The 13,017-nt window shown below is 42.2% G+C and overlaps 1 protein-coding gene across 2 annotated transcripts in view; it reads right to left on the bottom strand.

The window, feature by feature from the left end:
* Nucleotides 1-13,017, bottom strand: part of FBXW4 (F-box and WD repeat domain containing 4) — a 215,005-nt gene that overhangs the window by 61,839 nt on the left and 140,149 nt on the right. The gene's annotated exons all lie outside the window — the stretch shown is intronic.

Raw genomic sequence — 13,017 nt, forward strand, 5'->3', positions numbered from 1 at the left:
CAGGTCACACAGTATATAACACTGCCCACGTAGTATATGACACAGGCCACACAGTATATAACACTGCCCACATAGTAAATAACACTGCCCAAGTAGTACATAACACTGCCACGTAGTATATAACCCTGCCCACGTAGTATATAACCCTGCCCACGTAGTATATAACACTGCCACGTAGTATGTAACACTGCCCACGTAGTATATAATGCTGCGCACGTAGCATATAACACTGCCCACGTAGTATATAACACAGTCCACATACACAGCCCACGTAGTATTTAACATTGCCCACGTAGTATATAAAATTGCCCACGTAGTATATAACACTGCCCACGCAGTATATAACACAGGCCACACAGTATATAACACAGGCCTCACAGTATATATACTACGTGGGCAGTGTTATAACACCGCCACATAGTATATATGATTGATCAGCGACACGGGATTTCCGTGACAGACAGAAAGACAGACAGACAAAGTGCCATATGTATATATTGTGACAGGTTCGCTGGCAAAGTATGTGACGTGAGATACTGAAAAAATGTGTGGCAGGTATAGGTTGTAAATTATAACGTTATCTGCAAAGTGACCTTTAGAAAATCTGTAACAATTAAATGACTTTTAAGAGTCAATTCAAAGAAATATATTTTTAGCTTCCGTTTTAGGTGTAGCTCAGATTTTGCTGTATACAATCTGATGCACAAGTACCACTGGTTACATCATTGTGCGACTACTTCTTCACAGTGAAACGTGTAATGAGTAATGTAAATCTCCAGGGAAATAATAGAACTAGTAACAATAACAACAGCTTACCTGTTCAGAACAAACTCCCCTTAACAAATGCAAAGTATGACTTCTTCAGCTTAATTACAGGATTTACATTATTGTTAAATGAGTCAAGAGTATAATCTGCCAAGCGCTAATTTTTCTTAATCTGTTTTGATTACACCAATAAGCAGGCTCTAGCCTTCATTTTCGTTCTGATTTTTTTTTTCAGGAAAAGTAACGTTCTATTTCTCAATAGGCATCAATCAGTGCTAATCTAACAAAACTGGAAAGAATTAGAGCCTAAAAAGCGGACAATATACAATTTATATTGATTCCAAAAGGTATTACATCAGCAACATAAAAATGTTTTGTATCAAAGATAAAAATAAAAGTGAAATAACTGTAGACTCTTGTATTCAAATTTATATTAATATTAAATCAATAGCAGATAGGCAGAACCTAAATATTCCTGCCACTCATCTACCAGTACTAATACTCCTGTCAGTCGTCTGCCCATACTAATACTCCTACCAGCTGTCTACAGGTACTGATACTACTACCAGCTGTCTACAGGTACTAATACTCCCGTCAGCCGTGTACCCGTACTAATATTCCTACCAGCCACCTACTCATACTAATAATCATGTCAGCCGTGTACCTGTACTAATATTCCTACCAACCGTGTACAGATACTAATACTCCTACCAGCCGCCTACCCGTACTAATACTCCTGTCAGCCATGTACCCATACTAATATTACTACCAACCGTGTACCCGTACTAATATTCCTACCAGCCGTGTACCCGAACTAATATTCCTACCAACCGTGTACCCGTACGTACTAATATTCCTACCAGCCACCTACTCATACTAATACTCATGTCAGCCGTGTACCTGTACTAATACTCCTACCAGCCGTTTACAGGTACTAATACTCCTACCAGCTGCCTACCCGTAAAAATACTGCTACCAGCTACTTACCCCTACTGCTACCAGCTACTTACCCCTAATTATACTCCTACCAGCCGCCTACTTATACTAATATTCCTACCAGCCGCCTACTTATACTAATACTCCTACCAGCTGCCTACCCGTAATAATACTGCTACCAGCTACTTACCCGTACTAATACTCCTACTAGCCGCCTACCCATACTAATACTCCTACCAGCCGCCTACCTATACTAATACTCCTACCAGCTGCCTACCCATAATAATAATGCTACCAGCTACTTACCCGTACTAATACTCCTACCAGCCGCCTACCCGTACTAATACTCCTACCAGCCGCCTACCCGTACTAATACTCCTACCAGCCGCCTACCCATACTAATACTCCTACTAGCCGCCTACCCATACTAATACTCCTACCAGCCGCCTACCCATACTAATACTCCTACCAGCCGCCTACCCATACTAATACCAGCCGCCTACTCATACTAATACTCCTACCAGCCGCCTACCCGTAATAATACTGCTACCAGCTACTTACCCGTAATAATACTGCTACCAGCTACTTACCCGTACTAATACTCCTACCAGCCGCCTACCCATACTAATACTCCTACCAGCCGCCTACCCATACTAATACTCCTACCAGCCGCCTACCCGTAATAATACTGCTACCAGCTACTAACCCGTACTAATACTCCTACCAGCCGCCTACCCATACTAATACTCCTTCCAGCTACGTACCTGTAATAATACTCCTACCAGCTGCCTACCCATGCTAATACTCCTACCAGCCGCCTACCCGTAATAATACTGCTACCAGCTACTTACCCGTACTAATACTCCTACCAGCTACATACCTGTAATAATACTGCTACCAGCTACTTACCTGTACTAATACTCCTACCAGCTACGTACCTGTAATAATACTGCTACCAGCTACTTACCTGTACTAATACTCCTACCAGCTACGTACCTGTAATAATACTGCTACCAGCTACTTACCTGTACTAATACTCCTACCAGCTAAGTACCTGTAATAATACTGCTACCAGCTACTTACCCGTACTAATACTCCTACCAGCTGCCTACCCGTAATAATACTGCTAACAGCTACTTACCCGTACTAATCCTCCTACCAGCCACCTACCCGTAATGATACTCCTTCCAGCTACGTACCTGTAATAATACTCCTACCAGCTACCTGTACCAATACAATACCAATACTCCTAAAAGCCATCTCCCAGTATTATGTAACCCCTGCCCCCTACAGTGCCCACCATTTGGCAACAGCCCAGTCACAATTTTGCTGCTGCTTGGAAAAGACTGGAGATAAAATAAGTATTTAGTACGTATCATAAAGTCTCCTTAGGTTTCTAGTTTAGAAAAACATATTTGGCATACTCAATTAAGACATTTTCAGGTCCACTTTCAGGATCCTCATCTCTTGGCTACAAAGAGCATGTCTCACTCTGGAGAACCTGTAATGTGTTACACCGCAAACAACTGATTGAATGGGACTGTGTAATGATTAATTTCAACTGTGGTGGCGCTGCAGGGGGAAACTGATCAATTACTGCCAGGTGTATCAGCAGCTGATTGCTGGGCGTCTCAGCAGAGATACACTTTGTGATTTTTTTTTTCAAGGCACACCTCTCTAATTAATCGAGATTATCCAATAATCCCTTTAATGAACATTTATAACTAAAATCTTTTTTTAAATGACTTGAAAGCAAACGTCTAAATTGTTCTAAGATGTCACTGGTGAAGGGCTAAGTCCAGTGACAACCTACAAACTGGTAGAAGGAACAGATTCATAGCAGCACCTGAGAGCTTGCAGCCAAAAATGTCCCATTCACTGCAATTGGAGTGTAATGTGGGGCAGCACGGTGGCTCAGTGGTTAGCACTGTTGCGTTGCAGTGCTGGGGTCCTGGGTTCAAATCCCACCAAGGACAAAATCTGCAAAGAGTTTGTATGTTCTCTGTTATGGACCTGGTGGTTAGGAGCACCCGACACGACCTGATAGTTAAACTCACACAAGACAAGCCCTGGGATGTGGGAGCTCTGCTGACCGCAACCCCTAATCCTATCACAACAACTAGGAATAGCCGTGGAGCGTTCCTCACACTCCCTATACGCCTTTTCACAGCCTAAGAGCTAGCTAGCCCTAGAGATAGAAAATAAAGCCTACCTTGCCTCAGAGAAATTCCCCAAAGGAAAAGGCAGCCCCCCACATATATTGACTGTGAGTAAAGATGAAAGTCACAAACGCAGAAATGAAACAGGTTTCAGCAAAGGGAGGCCAGACTTACTAAACAGACAGAGGATAGGAAAGGTATCTTTGCGGTCAGCACAAAAAACTACAAAAAACCACGCAGAGTGTGCAAAAAGACCTCCGCACTGACTAACGGTGCGGAGATGCCACTCTGCATCCCAGAGCTTCCAGCTAGCAAGGCAAAATCATGATATCCAGCTGGACAAGGAAACAATGAACAAATAATAACTAGCAGGAACTTAGCTTCTGCTGGAGTAGACAGGTCACCAGAAAGATCCAGGAGTGAACTGAACCAATGCAGGAACATTGACAGCTGGCATGGAGTAACGATCTGAGTGGAGTTAAATAGAGCAGCCAACCAAAGGATAAACCACGTCATCTGTGTAAGGAACCTCAGAAGCAGCAGCTCCACTCACAGCCACCAGAGGGAGTCCATGGACAGAACTCGCCGAAGTACCATTCACGACCACAGGAGGGAGTTCGACAACAGAATTCACAACAGTTCTCCCCATGTTTGCGTGGGTTTCCTCAGGATTCTCCGGTTTCCTCCCACATTCCAAAGATATACTGATAGGGAATTTAGATTGTGAGCCCCATCGGGGACAGCGATGATAATGTGTGCAAATTGTAAAGCGCTGTGGAATATGATAGCACTATATAAAAATAAAGATTACGGTATTATTATTAATTTGCATAAGGATGAAAGGATTGGGGCTCTGAGGAGGAATGACCTCTTCATTTTAGCAATCACCACCAACCAACTTTTCACATCTTTTACCAACTTTTCACATCTCTGAGATATTTAAAAGGGAACTTGACCGGTGCAAAAATATAGAACTCTATGATATTATTATTTTTTTTTTATAACTACTGCCAACCTTGTATGAAACTTTGCCTTATCCCGTTAATCACAACTGCCTGATCCCATGCTATTAATTAGCAGCAAGGAAACTAATTTTATTTATTAATCTAAAAACACCTTTTAGGACTAGTCATCAAGTATAAAAAGCGAAGAAAAAAAAATACAACTTCAGATGTGCTAATGAAAGAGCACAAGTATATTCATACCTTTCACTACACAGCCACCCGCCTCTATTGTTTCTTGGTTTAAAAAAGGCATGAAAAAGGGATAAACTTCACACATAGAACGAAAAACATAAAAGATAAATAGAACGGCACTTTTCAGCTGTGACAGGTTGGACGTTTAGCCGACATAGCCAAGTCTTGTGTTGGCTGCATGCTTTCTGGCTCTTGATTCGCTCTTCAGTCAGGCTTTGGTATTATTGAAAGATCAGACTAAATCCTGCCTGTTCAATACCTTAATCCTATTTTCTACAGCTTTATTATCTGTTTCGGCTTCTCTGGGTAAAGCAGTTAAGGATGGCACGTTCTCGAAGGTTTGTTTTTTTTTCCAGGTAAAGAACATTCATTCATTACCAAAAGGACGTTTAACAAATCTGCTAAATAAACAAGTCTTGTGGATTCCAGGTTTCCTCTTCTTTCCAGCTTCTCAACGGATGATGAACACTTATTTTGTTTTTGCCGAGAAATGATGAATTTCAAGAAAGAAGAAAAAAAAAAAAACTTCACTATTTCCTTATGTGATGAAATAATTCATTTTTTAATCCAACTGTTTCCTAAAGACGACTGATCGCAGAGATTGAAGTTTACTTGAATTCTTTTGGTTTGCTCGCGGCATTGTTTCTACCGTCCAAGAATTCTTAACCGCAGAATAAGAAAAACTGAAACCAAACTGGAAGCTGAAAAATGCAAAATGTGGAACCTGACACGACAATTTATTAATTGTTGCTCGTCTGCTCTGCTCGAGACAGATGATCACAACATTTTTTTAGAACCGTTTTAACACACCTGTTACCTTCTATGTTACGAAACAGAATATAAAAGTAAAAGTGCAGATTAAAAATTTTAAAATGTATTTTATGAAATAGTTTTACTTAAACGGTCAAAAAATTTGATTTAATTTTTTTAGTTCCAGTCCGCAAATTTTTCTATCTTTTATTATTACTATTTACTTTCACTACAGCTAGATCATATGAAAATGCATGAACTGTGCAACTGAAGCTCTCCACAGATGGAAGAGAAAAGCTCCTTTCACACTTAATGATGATGATGATGATGATAATTACACAACTACTGTCAGAATAGTCAAATAAAGAAGAGAGCATTTCAGTTTCCTTGACTATATACTTTTAATATCTGAGCCAATTTTGGATAATATAGAGGGAAGAATAATCACAGTGCCAATCCAGCAAAGATGGTACATGCTTTATGTGGCCCAAAAGATGTGCAAAATTTATTATGAAGCATTTAATTACCGTAATAGATTCTCGGGTGAAAACAAGTTTTCATCTATCCTCAGGATAGGAGACAACTTATTGATCAGGTGTCCGACCACTAGAACCATAACTAATCAACACAACGAGGAACCTTTATCCCAGACAGCAGGGCTGTGGAGTCGGTAAGCCAAACCTCCGATTCCGACTCCTCAATTCCTATGACACTGACTCCACCATAATGGGCTCAGACTCAGACGGCACAGCCCTGCCAGACAGGGCACTTTTATCCCTGCTAAAATGAAGCAGCAGTGTGCAAGCCTGACCATTCATCCTCTATGAGGCTGCCAGGAAAATCAGAGTGCAGAGCTTGACACCACCACTGGGAATGAATGAAGCGGTGGTCCGGTATGCACACTGCTGCTACATTCTGACGGGGAAAAAAAGTTCCCTGTTCTGTAATCAGCGACGGGCCCAGCGGTCAGACCTCTGCCAATCAATACATTATCATCTATCTCTTAGACAGCTGATATCTTGTTTTCACTGGCGAACCCATTTTACAAATCTAGCGCACTGTACTACAGCCGGCTCAAGACTGACGTATGAAAATACAGTCGATAGACTTCTCCCACAGTGTAGTCATAAGTGGATACCCCATCTTATCACAGCCCCTCTCTGCAGAGACTGACGCTGACTGCTGTGTATGTAGATGTGTCCATCACCGTGTCACAGTCTTGTGTAAGGCTACTTTCACACTAGCGTTAACTGCAATCCGTCACAATGCATCGTTTTGCAGAAAAAACGCATCCTGCAAAAGTGCTTGCAGGATGCGTTTTTTCCCCATAGACTTGTATTGACGACGCATTGCGACGGATTGCCACATGTCGCATCCGTCGTGCGACGGATGCGTCGTGCGACGGATGCGTCGTGCTTTGGCGGACCGTCGGGAGCAAAAAACTCTACATGTAACGTTTTTTGCTCCTGACGGACCGCTTTATCCGACCGCGCATGCGCGGCCGGAACTCCGCCCCATCTCCTCGCACCTCACAATGGGGCAGCGGATGCGCCGGAGAAATGCATCCGCTGCCTCCGTTGTGCAGTGCGTTAAACGCTAGCGTCGGAATCTCTGCCCGACGCATTGCGACGGGGAGATTCCGACGCTAGTGTGAAAGTAGCCTAAGGTGGGAAAAAAATAATGAGAAAAACGATGTCAAGCAACAGGCAGCAGCAGTATCAAGAAAAATAAACTCTGATCATGTATATAATATGCTACATATGGTTATGTAATTAAGACCTTTCTGTTTTTCTAAGCTGTTTACACTTAAAAATATAAGGCAACCTGCAATAAATACATGGCAGCATGTACGTATAGTAATTTAACAAACACCCACTCACCTACAAGCAAACTGTATATTCACATACATATCATGGTGCATTGAAATGCAGTTAGTCATAGGTCAGAGGCTAGGATTACCTAGGGAAGCAACTACTGGCATACGTTGTAGATTATGTTGCACTGAATAGCATTACCATATGGCGTGTCCGGGAAAAATACAGTACTGAAATATGCTGAAATTTAGATATATCTCTGAACTGAAGAATGGATATAACTGATAGATCACGGCGTTCAGATTCATTTCATTGAAAGTTTGCTTTTTTTATAGAGTTCATCTAAGAAATTAGGTTTGCGATTCTATGTTGCTATATATGCAAAAAAAAAAAATATCTATCAGTAGAACATTTGTTGTAAAGTGTCTGTAAATAAGTCTCTTATAATCAGATTTTTATGCTACAGGCAGGCGGCTATAGAGATGAGTGGTGCTTCATAGATGCCGCTCATCACTTTCTGTACAAGCAAGCAATGTATCATAGATTAATTGCTTGTTATATCTTCAAAAAGAGGTTCTTCAGCAGCTGCAATGAGATTATGTAAAGCAAAGTACTGCAGTGCACATGGGCCGGGAAAGGTGAAGAGAGCGCCGGCGCATGCGCCCTGCAGTACTTTGCTCTGCCCTCTTCAGCGCAGAGAGAGGTGCGCATGCGCAGAAACGCGAAGGGGAACACTGTGTGGATGATGTAGGACGCATCAGACACGAAGCACAGAAGGAGGACGGCATCGCAAGAAGAGAGGAGGCACGGACCAAGACAGCGACACCCATTGGACCAGACCACCCCGTATAATAACAGGTCTTTTTTTTTTTTTTTTTTATTTACTTACAGGGCAAATTGGAGTCATATGTGCAGCCTTATAGAATGAGGTCACATGGGGCTGGAAGTTGGTGCCGTAGGTTCTCTTTAATGCAAATTGCTACTATGAAAACTGAAGCAACACACTTTGTGAAAAGCAAAATTTGTGTGAGCTTCAAAACTTTTGGCCATGACTGTACAACTTGAAAAATGAAAAAATACAATACAGCACACACACCTTTAGTATTAAATTAATTTACAGGTACACAAATACGTTACATGGCCAATATACAAAAAAGGTCCTCATGAATGTGGTAACCCAATTGTACTAAGTGCCCACTCCCAAATTCAAAGTTAATTTTTCTTCCTAAAGGGATGTTTATGCGGCTAACCTTAGCTTCCAGTTGGGTCTTGGTCTTGTCATCTTTTCTAAACAGCAAATTTGACTTATTATTGAGTCCTATGTCCCCCTCTTTTTTCTGCACTCTTCTTATTTGTTTTATATTTTGCATTTTTGTCATGTTATTGATTCAATAAAAATTGTGATTTTTCGATTTTTCTGCTTAACCCCTTCATGACCCAGCCTATTTTGACCTTAAAGACCTTGTCGTTTTTTGCAATTCTGACCAGTGTCCCTTTATGAGGTAATAACTCGGGAACGCTTCAACGGATCCTAGCGGTTCTGAGATTGTTTTTTCGTGACATATTGGGCTTCATGTTAGTGGTAAATTTAGGTCAATAAATTCTGCGTTTATTTGTGATAAAAACGGAAATTTGGCGAAAATTTTTAAAATTTCGCAATTTTCACATTTTGAATTTTTATTCTGTTAAACCAGAGAGCTATGTGACACAAAATAGTTAATAAATAACATTTCCCACACGTCTACTTTACATCAGCACAATTTTGGAAACAAAATTTTTTTTTGCTAGGAAGTTATAGGGGTTAAAATTTGACCAGCGATTTCTCATTTTTACAACGAAATTTACAAAACCATTTTTTTTAGGGACCACCTCACATTTGAAGTCAGTTTGAGGGGTCTATATGGCTGAAAATACCCAAAAGTGACACCATTCTAAAAACTGCACCTCTCAAGGTGCACAAAACCACATTCCAGAAGTTTATTAACCCTTCAGGTGCTTCACAGCAGCAGAAGCAACATGGAAGGAAAAAATGAACATTTAACTTTTTAGTCACAAAAATGATCTTTCAGCAACAATTTTTTTATTTTCCCAATGGTAAAAAGAGAAACTGAACCACGAAAGTTGTCCAATTTGTCCTGAGTACGCTGATACCTCATATGTGGGGGTAAACCACTGTTTGGGCGCACAGCAGGGCTTGGAAGGGAAGGAGCGCCATTTGACTTTTTGAATGAAAAATTGGCTGCAGTCTTTAGCGGACACCATGTCACGTTTGGAGAGCCCCCGTGTGCCTAAAAATTGGAGCAGCCCCACAAGTGCCCCCATTTTGGAAACTAGACGCCCCAATGAACTTATCTAGATGCATAGTGAGCCCTTTAAACCCCCAGGTGCTTCACAAATTGATCCGTAAAAATGAAAAAGTACTTTTTTTTTTCACAAAAAAATTCTTTTAGCCTCAATTTTTTCATTTTCACATGGACAACAGGATAAAATGGATCCTAAAATTTGTTTGGCAATTTCTCCTGAGTACACCGATACCTCACATGTGGGGGTAAACCACTGTTTGGGCACATGGTAAGGCTCGGAAGGGAAGGAGCGCCATTTGACTTTTTGAATGAAAAATTATCTCCATCGTTAGCGGACACCATGTCGCGTTTGGAGAGACCCTGTGTGCTTAAACATTGGAGCTCCCCCACAAGTGACCCCATTTTGGAAACTGGACCCCCCAAGGAACTTATCTAGATGCCTAGTGAGCACTTTAAACCCTCAGGTGCTTCACAAATTGATCCGTAAAAATGAAAAAGTACTTTTTTTCACAAAAAATTTCTTTTCGCCTCAATTTTTTCATTTTCACATGGGCAATAGGATAAAATGGATCCTAAAATTTGTTGAGCAATTTTTCCCGAGTACGCCGATACCTCATATGTGGGGGTAAACCACTGTTTGGGCACAAGGCAGGGCTCACAAGGGAAGGCGCGCCTTTTGACTTTTTGAATGGAAAATTAGCTCCAATTGTTAGCGGACACCATGTCGCATTCGGAGCGCCCCTGTGTATCTATGCAATGGAGCTCCCCCACAAGTGACCCCATTTTGGAAACTAGACCCCCCAAGGAACTTATCTAGATGCATACTGAGCACTTTAAACCCCCAGGTGCTTCACAGAAGTTTATAATGCAGAGCCATGAAAATAAAAAATAATTTTTCTTTTCTCAAAAATGATTTTTTAGCCTGGAATTTCCTATTTTGCCAATGGGAATAGGAGAAATTGGACCACAAATGTTGTTGTCCAGTTTGTCCTGAGTACGCAGATACCCCATATGTGGGGGTAAACCACTGTTTGGGCGCACGGCAGGGCTCAGAAGGGAAGACACGCCATTTGGCTTTTTAAATGGAAAATTAGCTACAATCATTAGCGGACACCATGTCGCGTTTGGAGAGCCCCTGTGTGACTAAACATTGGAGATCCCCCACAAATGACCCCATTTTGGAAACTAGACCCCCAAAGGAACTAATCTAGATGTGTGGTGAGAACTTTGAACCCTCAAGTGCTTCACAGAAGTTTATAACGCAGAGCCATGAAGAAAAAAAAAAAAAATTTCTTTTCTCAAAAATGATTTTTTTTAGCCCAGAATTTTTTATTTTCCCAAGGGTTACAGGAGAAATTCGACCACAAAAGTTGTTGTCCAGTTTCTCCTGAGTAAGCTGATACCCCATGTGTGGGGGTAAACCACTGTTTGGGCACACGTGGGGGCTCAGAAGGGAAGTAGTGACTTTTGAAATGCAGACTTTGATGGAATGGTCTGCGGGCGTCACGTTGCGTTTGCAGAGCCCCTGGTGTGCCTAAACAGTTGAAACCCCCCACAAGTGACCCCATTTTGGAAACTAGACCCCCAAAGGAACTTATCTAGATATGTGGTGAGAACTTTCAACCCCCAAGTGCTTTACAGAAGTTTATAACGCAGAGCCGTGAAAATAAAAAATCATTTTTCTTTCCTCAAAAATGATGTTTTAGCAAGCAATTTTTTATTTTCTCAAGGGTAACAGGAGAAATTTGACCCCAGTAATTGTTGCGCAGTTTGTCCTGAGTATGCTGGTACCACATATGTGGGGGTAAACCACTGTTTGGGCACACGTCGGAGCTCGGAAGTGAGGGAGCACCATTTGACTTTTTGAATACAAGATTGCCTGGAATCAATGGTGGCGCCATGTTGCGTTTGGAGACCCCCTGATGTGCCTAAACAGTGGAAACCCCTCAATTCTAACTCCAACACACCCCTAAACCTTATCCCAACTGTAGCCGTAACCCTAATCACAAACCTAACCCCAACACACCCCTAACCCCAACACACCCCTAACCCTAACCCCAACACACCCCTAACCCTAAGGCTATGTGCCAACGTTGCGGATTCGTATGAGATTTTTCAGCACCATTTTTGAAAAATCCGCGGGTAAAAGGCACTGCGTTTTACCTGCGGATTTACCGCGGATTGCCAGTGTTTTTTGTGCGGATTTCACCTGCGGATTCCTATTGAGGAACAGATGTAAAATGCTGCAGAATCCGCACAAAGAATTGACATGCTGCGGAAAATACAACGCAGCGTTCCTGTGCGGTATTTTCCGCACCATGGGCACAGTGGATTTGGTTTTCCATATGTTTACATGGTACTGTAAACCTGATGGAACACTGCTGCGGATCCGCAGCCAAATCCGCACCGTGTGCACATAGCCTAATTCTAGAGGTATGTGCACATGCTACGGAAAACGCTGCGGATCCGCAGCAGTTTCCCATGAGTTTACAGTTCAATGTAAACCTATGGGAACCAAAAATCGCTGTACACATGCTGCAGAAAAACTGCACGGAAACGCAGCGGTTTACATTCCGCAGCATGTCACTTTCTGCGGATTCCGCAGCGGTTTTACAACTGCTCCAATAGAAAATCGCAGTTGTAAAACCGCAGTGAAATGCGCAGAAAAACCGCGGTAAATCCGCGATAAATCCACAGCGGTTTAGCACTGCGGATTTATCAAATCCTCTGCGGAAAAATCCGCAGAGGACCAGAATACGTGTGCACATCCCGAACCCTAACCCTACCCCTACCCCTAACCCTAGTTCTTACCCCAACCTTAGTGGAAAAAAAAAAATTCTTTATTTTTTTTATTGTCCCTACCTATGGGGGTGACAAAGGGGGGGGGGGGTCATTTACTATTTTTTTTATTTTGATCACTGAGATATAACCTATCTCAGTGATCAAAATGCACTCTGGAACGAATCTGCCGGCCGATTCGGCGGGCGCACTGCACATGCGCCCGCCGTTTTGGAAGATGGCGGCGCCCAGGAAAGAAGACGGACGGACCCCGGGAGGCTAGGTAAGTATAAGGGGGGTGAGATCAGGGGCGTCG

The sequence above is a fragment of the Ranitomeya imitator genome, chromosome 2 (assembly GCF_032444005.1).
Source record: "Ranitomeya imitator isolate aRanImi1 chromosome 2, aRanImi1.pri, whole genome shotgun sequence".
Lineage (NCBI taxonomy): Eukaryota > Metazoa > Chordata > Amphibia > Anura > Dendrobatidae > Ranitomeya > Ranitomeya imitator.